Raw genomic sequence first — 10,779 nt, 5'->3', positions numbered from 1 at the left:
TAAGATGAAGTCATACTGAAGTCTAATCCAATATGACTGGTGTCTTTTTTTTTTTAAATTAATTAATTAATTAATTTTTGGGTCTTCGTTGCTGCGCATGGGCTTTCTCTAGTTGTGGCGAGCGGGGGCTACTCTTCATTGTGGTGCGTGGGCTTCTCATTGCGGTGGCTCCTCTTTGTTGCGGAGCACGGGCTCTAGGCATGTGGGTTTCAGTAGTTGTGGCTCACGGGCTCTAGAGCGCAGGCTCAGTAGTTGTGGCACACAGGCTGAGTTACTCCGCGGCACATGGGGTCCTCCTGGACCAGGGCTCGAACCCGTGTCCCCTGCATTGGCAGGTGGATTCTTAACCACTGCACCACCAGGGAAGTCCCATGACTGGTGTCTTTATAAGAAGAGGAGAATAGACACACAGGAAGAAGACCATGTGATGACGGAGGCAGAGATGGGAGTGATGCCATTGCAAGCCAGGGAGCATCAAAACTGCCGGCCACCACTGGAAGCCAGAGAGAGGCAAGGAAGGATCCCACCCAACATCTCAGAGGGAACAGACCCTGCCAACACCCTGGTTTCAGTCTTGTAGCCTCCAGAACTATGAGAGAATACATTTCTGTTGTTTTAAACCACCAAGACTGTGGTATTTTGTTAGTGCAACCCTAAGAAACAAACTCAGTGTTTGTCAGAGTATCTAACAAAGAGAGTGGAAACTTCACGGAAGTCACAAAACCAGTTGTGTGACTTTTGGAGCCTAGTGGCTAATAAGGTTTGTACATGTGGCAGAATCTCATCTGAGCCTAACGCTGATTGTTAGGTACCATCTGATTGTGAGGTTGTGGGGAAGGAAATATATAGCAGCCACCCATTTCCAACTGGCAGAGCCTAGAGATACCCAAAATAGCAGTAAAATTGTTGGTCCTCGGGGTGAGCTTAGCTCCGTTGAAAACAGAATGCCTCTCCCTTTTTGCGTTACACTCAGCTAAAGCTGCCCCCATCTCACAAACATTTCAAGTGAAACCATCTCCTTACATTTTTACTCATTGCCCCTTCTTTCCCTGGGGCTCAAACTCAACTCCAAGGAAGGTAGGGTGGGGACCAAACTCGTGGGCAAAATCTATGCTGGTTCCATGTCACTGTGTCTCCCTTTTCCTTAGGGTGTGTTCCCTCCCCAGGGGAGCTCAATCCCTTCCACAGGGACGTATGCAAGTCTACCCAATGGGTTGCTAGCCCTCCACCTGGTCTGCTTCCCGGGAGTGGGCAGGGTCCTGTTGGGACCCTCTTCTTTATCAACATAATAGCCTATTTACCGGAGAAGTCAAACTAGATTAGGGTACCAGCTCAGACACGCATTTTAGAAGATGCTTTGAGCTCTTAAGCAGAAGTGTTCTGGGGCCTTGACCTTCTTACTTCCTTGATTTGGGCACTCAAGCAAGGGGTGGTGGAGGATGGAGAATCTGTAGGGGCAGGGACATCTTGTTGCTTGGAGCTCTATGCCTCTGAAGTCCCTGTTTCCTTCATGTTTGGCTCTGAATCTATGTCCCAGACAATTCTTTCTTCCACTAAGACATCTGCCTTCTGCTCTTGCCTAGAAATGTGTACTGAAGTCTACTTCTGTGCCCAATATATTCATATCCTTTAAAACATATATCCATATATATATATAGCCTTTAAAATACACTAGAGCATTCCTAAGAGCCACCCAATCTTTCAATAAATAGTTTCTCCCAGGCCAAATACAAAGTCAAATATTAACCTGCATAAATCTATATACATGTAATCCAATCTTCAAACATTAGAAAAATAGCCCTCAACCTTCTCCTCCATTCCAGAAGAAGAAACTCTGCAAGTCCTTTGGTCTCATACAAAAGCTGCTTTAAAACACCTAGTCTTGCCCTCCAAATCAAGTTTTCAGTGGAAGAAAAAGCTGTGGCTCAAAATGTCTGTGAACCAGCCCTTCATGTTACTAAACTACCCGCCTCCTCCCTCTGCTATTTTTGGCCAGTGAACCAGCTCCCATTTATTGATTGATTGAGATATAATTCACATACCATAAAATCCATCTGTGTTTAATATATTCACAGAACTGTGTAACCAGCGGCACTATCAAATTCCAGAACATATTCATCTCCGCAAAAAGAAACCCTCTGCCTGTTAGCAGTCACTTCCCATTCTCCCTTCCCCGCCAGGCCTTGCAGCCACTAATTTCATTTCTGTCCCTTTGGATTTGCCTGTTCCTTTATCTTTTTTTCAACCCTTTTCCAGTCCCAGTTCTACTGAATTAACACTTCTTTAGTGAAGGCCTTGTGAGCAGGGAAGCTCTGTGCTCTGACTTTGAAAGCCCAGTCGTATTCAGTTCTCTTTACTCGTCCTGTAAAGAAAGAGGAGCAGGTGGCTGTGCAGATGGCCAGGAGGGGCTGGGAGTCAGGTGTTAGGGAGGTGCGGTGGAACAGCACAGGCCCCGTGAAAGAACACCCAGCACCCTGACTTTGTCAGCTAAAGTCACACATGCTTCATTAGCAAGGAGGCTTTGATAACCATGGAGAATGTTTGCCAAGCTCAGGAACCTTTGTTTCTAATTCCTGGAGAGTTGCTGTGGGTGGTTGCTAACTTTCAGTGCAAACAGAAACAAACTTAAATGTCCACAGAATGCCTGGAAACTTGATTCTCTTGGGCACAGTCCACTTGGGCCCCATTTGTCCTCATGACAACCATTTGTTGGTGCTGGCATTGCCTGGTTGACATCACTGACGTTCTCCTTCATGGCAGGGCTATTATTACATCACCAGCTAACTAAAGCCCTACAAGATGAAAATAGTTTTAAAGATACCTTTGGAGAATACCATTTAGCCTTAAAATATATAAAAAGAGGTAAATTCATTTTGCTAGTTTTTTTTCTAAATGAATCTATAGTTATTCTAGGTATACTTTCAATTTTGAAAGTATGATATACATTTGCAAATAATAATAGAAAAGGGCATTTGTTTGTTTGTTGCTTTTAAATAAAGTTCTGAGCAATTTTCAGCAGTGTTTCTTTCTTTTAATAGTACCTGCTACTAGTATGTAGAATGGTAAATATTTTTACCTTGGAATTTCATTTCAATTAATTTCACTTTCTTTATACATTTCCATATCATGGCCTCATTTATAATCTCATATGCTTATAACAATTTATGCATTTTATACTTACTGATAGTATATTACAAGTTAAAACTAAAAACTTTTAGAAATATTCAATTCATTAAAAAATAACAGTAAACATTATATGTTACATAAACAATATATTTTTAATAAAAGTAAGGATATTTTCTAAAACAAACATTTTAGTGAGAAGAGTGGCATTGTTTTACATTTTTGCCAGTCTCTTGAATGTCTGTCTCAAAAGAAAGTATCTAGATTTTCATATGTACTTTTTAAAATAGCAGCTTTAGGGATTTCCCTGGTGATCCAGTGGTTAAGACTCTGTGCTCCCAAGGCAGGGGGCCAGGGTTCGATCCCTGGTCAGGGAACTAGATCTCGCATGCTGCAACTAAGTTCCTGCATGCTGCAACTAAGATCCTGCGTGCTGCAATGAAGATCTAAGACCCAGCTCAGCCAAATAAATATTTTTTTTAAAAAACAGCTTTATTGAGATATAATTTACATAGCATACCATTCATCCATTTAAAGTGTATAATTCAATAGTTTTCAGTATATTCAGAGTTGGGCAACCATCACCGCAATTAATCTTAGAATAGTTTCATTACCCTGAGAAGAAACCTTGTATCCATTAGCATTCACTCCTAGTTTCTCTTACCCTCCACCCCCATGGCCCTGCATTAGGCAATCACCAATCTATATTCTGTCTCTGTGAATTTGCCTATGCCGACATTTCATATAAATGGAACACATTACATGGTCCTTTGTGACTGGCTTCTTTCACCTAGCATAATACTTTCAAGGTTTATCTATTTTGTAGCATGTTTCAGTGACTCCTTCCTTTTTATTGTGAAATAATATCCCATTTTATGCATATACCACATTTTCTTTATCCTTTCATTTATGGACATTTGGCCATATTTCCACTTTTGGACTATTTTGAGTAATGCTGCTATGAACATTTTTGTACAAGTTTTTGTATAGATATATATCTTCATTTCTCTTAGGTATCTGCCTAGGAGTGAAATTGCTGGGTCATATAGTAACTCTTTGTTTACCATTTTGAAGAACTGCCAGATGGCTTTCCACAGTCTATTTCCTATTCCATCAGCAATGTATATGGGATTCAATGTCTCCACAACCTCTCTAACACTTGTAATTATCTGCCTTTTTTATTTTTGCCATCCTAGTGAGTGCAGAGGATTATCTCATTATGGTTTTGATTTCCCCAATGCCTAATGACAAGCATCTTTACACGTGCTTGTTGGCCATTTGTATATCTACTTTGGAGAAATGTCTACTCAGATCCTTTGTCCATTTTTAATTTGGGTTACTTGTTTGCTGTTGTTGCTGAATAATGAGCCTGAATTACGAGGTCTTAAATACAAGACCTCTCTCAGGTATATGATTTGCAAATATTTTCTCTCATTCTGTGGATTGTCATTTCACTTTCTCTGACCAGGGATCGAACCCGCGACCCCTGCATTAGGAGCGCAGAGTCTTAACCACTGGACCGCTAGGAAAGTCCCTCATTTCACTTTCTTGATTCTATTCTTTTAGGCACAAAAGTCTTCACTTTTGATGATGAATTATTTATGTATATTTTCTTTTATTGCTTGTGCATTTGGTGTCATATCTAAGAAACCACTGCCTAATACAGGGTCATGGAGTTTAAACCTATGTTTTCTTCTGAGAGTTCTATATTTTTAGCACTTACATTTAGGTCTTTGATCCATTTTGAGCTAATTTTTGTATATAGGAACTTCATTCTTTTGCCTGATGAGATTCGGTTGTCACAACACCATTTCTTTTCCCATTGAGTGGTCTTGGCATCCTTTTTGAAAATCAATAGACAATAAATGTGAAGATTTGTTCCTGGACACTCAATTCTATTTTATCAGTCTATGTGTCTATCCTTATGCCAGTATCGTACTGTGTTGATTATTGTAGCTTTGTAGTAAATTTTGAAATCAAGAAGTATGAGTCTTCCAACTTTGTTCTTCTTTTTCAAGATTGTTTTGGCTTTTCTGGGTCCCTTGCATTTACATATGAATTTTAGGTTCAGCTTGTTAATTTCTGCAAAGGTCAGCCGGGATTTTGATAGGGATTGCATTGAATCTGTAGGTCAGTCTGAGGAGTACTGACATCTTAACAATATTTAGTCTCCCAATCCTTGTACATGGGATGTCTTTCCACTTAATTAGGTGTTCTTTAATTTCTTTCAACAATGTTATGCAGTTTTCAGAGTATAAGTTTTGCACCATTTTTTCTTAATTCTACTCCTACATATTTTATTCTTTTTGATGCTATTGTAAACAGAAGTTTTTTCTTAATTTCACTTCCAGTTTGTTCATTGTTAGTCTACAGAAGTACCATTGATTTTTTGCATATTGGTCTTGTATCCCCTAACTTTGCTGAGCTTGTTTATTAGTGCTAATAGTTTTTTGTTTGTTTGTTTGTTTGTTTTTAGTGACTTCCTTAGAATTTTCTATATATGATCATGTCATCTGAAAATTGGGTTTTACTTCCTCCTTTCCAATCTGAATGCCTTTTATTTCATTTTCTTGCCTAATTGACTTGGCTGGAACTGCCAGTATAATGTTGATTATAAGTGCCAAAGCAGATATCCATGTCTTGTTCCTGAAATTAGGAGGAAAGCAGCCAGTTTTCACTCTTAAGTCTGACGTTAGATGTGGGTTTTTCATCGATGTTTTTTATCAGGTTGAGAAGATCCCCTTCTATTCCTAGTTTGTTGTGTTCTTATCACGAAGGATGTTGGATTTTGTCAAATGCATCTCTGCATACCTTTGAGATAATCATGTGGGTTTTGTCTTTTATTCTATTAATAAGGTATATTACATTGAACCAATCTTGCATTCCTAGGATAAATCCCACTTGATTTTATAATATGAAATAAAATAGCAATGTTGATCTCTGTTATATTAAACTCATTGGTCTGTCTTTGAATGGTCTCTTTTGATCACACATAATTTTGTAATATCATGTGTTGGTCATTTGGAAAATATTGGTTCACTGAGTATACAGATCTTTCAAATAGTGACACAACTTAGCATGTAATATTTAAAACAGTTGTTAATGTTATAATCAATCTCATCAGAAAAATATTTAGGTGTTGAGAAGCTGTTAAGTTTGTGGTGGTGGACACTAATCTTCCAAAATTCTGATTTTCATTTGAGATCATAAATTTCATCATGAGTAACAAATACTGTCAGTAGTTTTCTTAAAGTGATAGGCTTATTTTACTCATTTTTAGGAAAACATCTGCCAAGTACCCAATCCTGAATAATCATAGTTTGTCTATCAGTTGTTCTTTCAAGTAAAAATGATGTTCTGTGAAAAAAGTTCAGCTCACAACACAAATAATCTCTCAATTAGTTTTTCTTTAGGGGGACAACCACTGTATTTTGGTATACAGCAATGTACTATTTTGTCACAATACATGTTGTCAAAGGTTTGATATTTAATAAAATAAATAATTTTAATTTGAAAAAAACTCAAATGTTGAAATTTAATAAAGTGAATAGATTTACTGCTTCATGAAGGACATTCTTAGGTGAAATTTTCTTTTCCTTCCCCCTTGTATGTAGTGGAGAAGAATATGATGACTTCCAATACAGTGTGGAGCCACTGCGTGGCTCCCTGATAACATGCTAGCAGTTTTACCCACCATAGCCTTTGTAACATCAATAACAATGTCAATCCAGTGATGAAGAAAAACAATATCTTAATATTACTATAAGAATCATTTTAAATTGCAGATCCCCTAAAAACGTCTCAGGGACCCCTAGGGGTCCACCGATCACACTTTGAGAACTGCTGTTTTATGGAAATTATGCACAAATGTCACAAGTGACCTCTGTAGGATTAAACTGTTTCTTTCTCCTAAACTTGTTCAGCTGTCACTGCTCCACCTTAATAATCCATACTACCGGAAGCGTAAGTTTGATTGGGAGAAGTGATCATTTCTAAAGGTTGTCCTGGTCCCATAAATCTAATTTTAGTGCATTTTCACACAACTGTGATGACCATACATGGCTGCAAGCTAGCTTTAATTTTCACTGCTTTGCTTAAATGATGACAGCTGTATCTTTCTCGAGTATAACAGCTTTTGGGATGGAGAGACATGAGCACAGAGAAGTGGGCCAGATTGCCTAAATAGGGAAAGTTTGGGAGCTTAGTTATCTTTACTAAGATTTTAGTGATGAAAGCAAATGTAAGTAAGTCTTTTTGGCCATGAACAGTATTCATTTCAGTTCCCCTTTCCTTGGGTTTACACCAAATGGTACTGGATCTAAGTTTCAGGAGTCTGAAACTGCCAACTCCTTCTTGTCTTGAGAAAAAGAGTAAAGAGTTATGTTTCTCTGTTCTGACTCGGGCTTAGAACATGTGAGCATGTGGTTCACACTCATGTAAAGGTGATGACAAAATCATCAAGAATGAAGACGATAAGATTAATAAGGAGCTGAAAATTGCTAAGTACAAAAGAATGCCACCTTGACCATACCTACTTTAAGCAGTAGAACATCTAAGAAGACGTACTCTGAACTATCATACATGAGCAAATTCATCAAATTCTTATCAAAAATCGAGAACATTCTTTCTTTAGCTGCTAAAGTGAGGCATATAATTAACCTATTAAAGGAACCTGAACTAGTAATTAGATCTGTTTTTGGAGTTTCTTGAGCTATTCCTCCTCCTTCACTAAATCATTATTTGATTTTCTTTGGTTTTGTCTGTTGGGTCCACCAGGCTTGGTACCACATGCTGGTAGGCCACAGGCAATGGATGTCTTGAGGCCCTTAGTGAAATAATGTATGTGCTGAGAATAGCGGATGAGGGGACCCATCTGCCTACACATATACCAGTAAAAAGTATGCACCATAAAATTTTTTCTTAGAGAGTATTTATTGGAATAATTATCACCAAGGGCCAAGACACCAGTTAAGATTTTCCCAACCAGTACAAGAAATTTTACAAAGGATAATGATGCTCTGGAATAGTTTTGACGAGGTTGGACTTGAAGATAGGTTCACTGAAAAACATCAACGTGAAACTTGCCATTGTGTCCAAATGCTGGAAAAGGGCAATGCTAACATAGCACTTATTGCCTGTCGTCATAATGATTATAGACATTTGCTAAGTACTATAGTAGGTGGTATAGGAAGCAAGCAAAGCAAACAGTCACTAACTTTTAGAGCATTAGTGCATATGGTAGATAAGTCCAAAGACAGACACTTTAAAAAAAAAAATTGAAGCATAGTTGATTTACAATGTTGTGTTAGTTTCAGGTACAGTGGAGTGATTCACTTATATATATATATATATACACATATGTATATGTAAAAATATATTTATAAACATTCATATTATATATAATATATTATATATTTATATCTATTCTTTTACAGATTCTTTTCCATTATAGGTTATTACAAGATATTGAATATAGTTCCCTGTGCTATACAGTAGGTCCTTGTTGTTTATCTATTTTATATGTATTAGTATGCATCTGTTAATCTCAAACTCCTAATTTATCCTTCATCCCCTTCCCCCCACCACTGCTTTCCCCTTTGGTAACCATAAGTTTGTTTTCTGTCAAAGACAGATTCTTAAAAGCCAGAGTTTCTTGAGGAATATGTGGACTCACTTGAAGGAAAAGAAAACAGCCACTATTGCCTTACGGTGTGATATCTCTTAAATATGCAACAATGTAAGCTAGTAGTAAACTCCTTGGGCTGACAGCACACATATAATGGTAAAACCCAAAGAAATTTATAAAATAAACATGAAAAAGTGACCAAACCCAGTATAATTCAAGTTGACTTCTCCTGGGATATGGTGCTGTTGCGCATGAGAATACCACTGCCTGTCCCCGGTGCAGTCGCCACTGCTGGATGTGACATGATGACTTTTTCCCCACCACTGGTCTCTATCAAACTACAGTGAAAGCTTCTCACATAGAGGTAGCTTTGACAGTCATTTGGCCTTTACTGGGCAGAATGCATCATCTCATATTCATGGTATCCTCCCAGTTCTTGTCTAGTTATTTGAGGCATTTAATTTCTGACACCAACACATCAATAAACATGTGTAAATATGGTCACTCAAATCCCACCGGTTAGCAGGACGTCATTCAAATATTCATGAATTCATCAAGAATATAGCTATATATTTTTACAGAAGGTGAATAATGGAAATGAAAACAAAATTAATAAATTTCCATAGAACATTCATAGATATTCCAAAAGAAATTTAAGGAATATAGGGTTGGGAGTCCAGTTTGAGAAACATTGTTATTGGCTATTCTTTGATGTATTTAAAAATATATTGGTTTCTTTTATGTTGAGACATGGCTAAGTGCTACATTCAAAGGGAAAGGTGAGTGGGCCTGGGGGAGAGGACCCCAGCAGTCAGTTCAATGTGAGAATGCAGTGCTAGAGTCACGGTGCCACAGGAGTGCCAAGTAGCCTGAATGGCCCAAGAGCAGAGCAGTGAGAATAAGCTTCATGGGAGGAGCAGCTGAATGGAGCCTTAGGCAGACAGTACAGAACAGTGACTTGCATCCCAAAGGGTGGTCCATGAAAGGGGGGCTCAGGGCATCCCAGGACTCATAGAGAAACACAACACACAGAAAGATCTGGTATGGCCATCAGAGTAATGATGCTAAGGCTATGCTCAATTTTGATCATTGAGGTCAACATACTTTACCCAGTCAATTAAATCAATGACTTTCCTTCACCCCTTCTTCTCTGTACCCAGTGAATCAACAACTGTGTAGCAAGCAGAATTAACTGACAGTTTGCTTTGCCCACTGTAGCCCTTATACCACATTAGACCATATTAGATTCAATATTCTACCCCCAGCAATCAGGTTCCTGGGAAGAGTAGCCATGACCATGCTTTAGGAATGCGTGGTCCTCTTATGTGTTACTTCGTAGTGAGTGCGTTGGGAAAAGTCCTTACCGGGTGTATTGGTTGTGGTCCCAGGCATTGAAGGTTTGCCAATGACATCAACACAGGGACTTGATTAAGGTTTCTAAAGGTTAGTTTCAGCTAATACTGATTAAATTCTTAATTTTCAAGCTTTACTTTTTTGAATAGGCTACATATTTATATGGTATAACATTCAGAAGACATAAAACAATATTTAGTGAAAAATCTTCTTTCCACTGGTGTCCCTAACCACTCATTTCCCCTCCCTGGAGGCAACCAATATTGCAGTCTTGGTCTCCTTCCAGAGATAATTTATGCACAGACAAGCAAACACATATATATGCTTAAAGAAAATAATTGACTAGCATCAGATTTTCTTATTGTAAATGACATTAGGAATGTATTTTCTTTCATTTAAGGGGGAAATGGTTATTAGTTTTTCAAATTCTAAAATAGCACATACTTATTATAGAAAATCTAGAAACTACAAAAAGGAAAAGGAAGAAAATGAAAATTCCCCATTATCATACCATTTGGAGATAACCTCTGCTGACCTACAATGATTTATACTTCCTTCTGGTACTTTTACTTGGTGCGCACGATATATTACGCTGAGGTCTTTTTGTTTTCACTTATGATAGTGTTTCAACCTTTCCGAGTCATTAAATGTGACTTCTACACACCGTTTTTAATGGC

Source organism: Lagenorhynchus albirostris, chromosome 13, assembly GCF_949774975.1.
Source record: "Lagenorhynchus albirostris chromosome 13, mLagAlb1.1, whole genome shotgun sequence".
In the NCBI taxonomy this organism is placed as follows: domain Eukaryota; kingdom Metazoa; phylum Chordata; class Mammalia; order Artiodactyla; family Delphinidae; genus Lagenorhynchus; species Lagenorhynchus albirostris.
The sequence above is the reverse complement of the archived record's forward strand: the minus strand, read 5'-3'. Positions refer to the sequence as shown.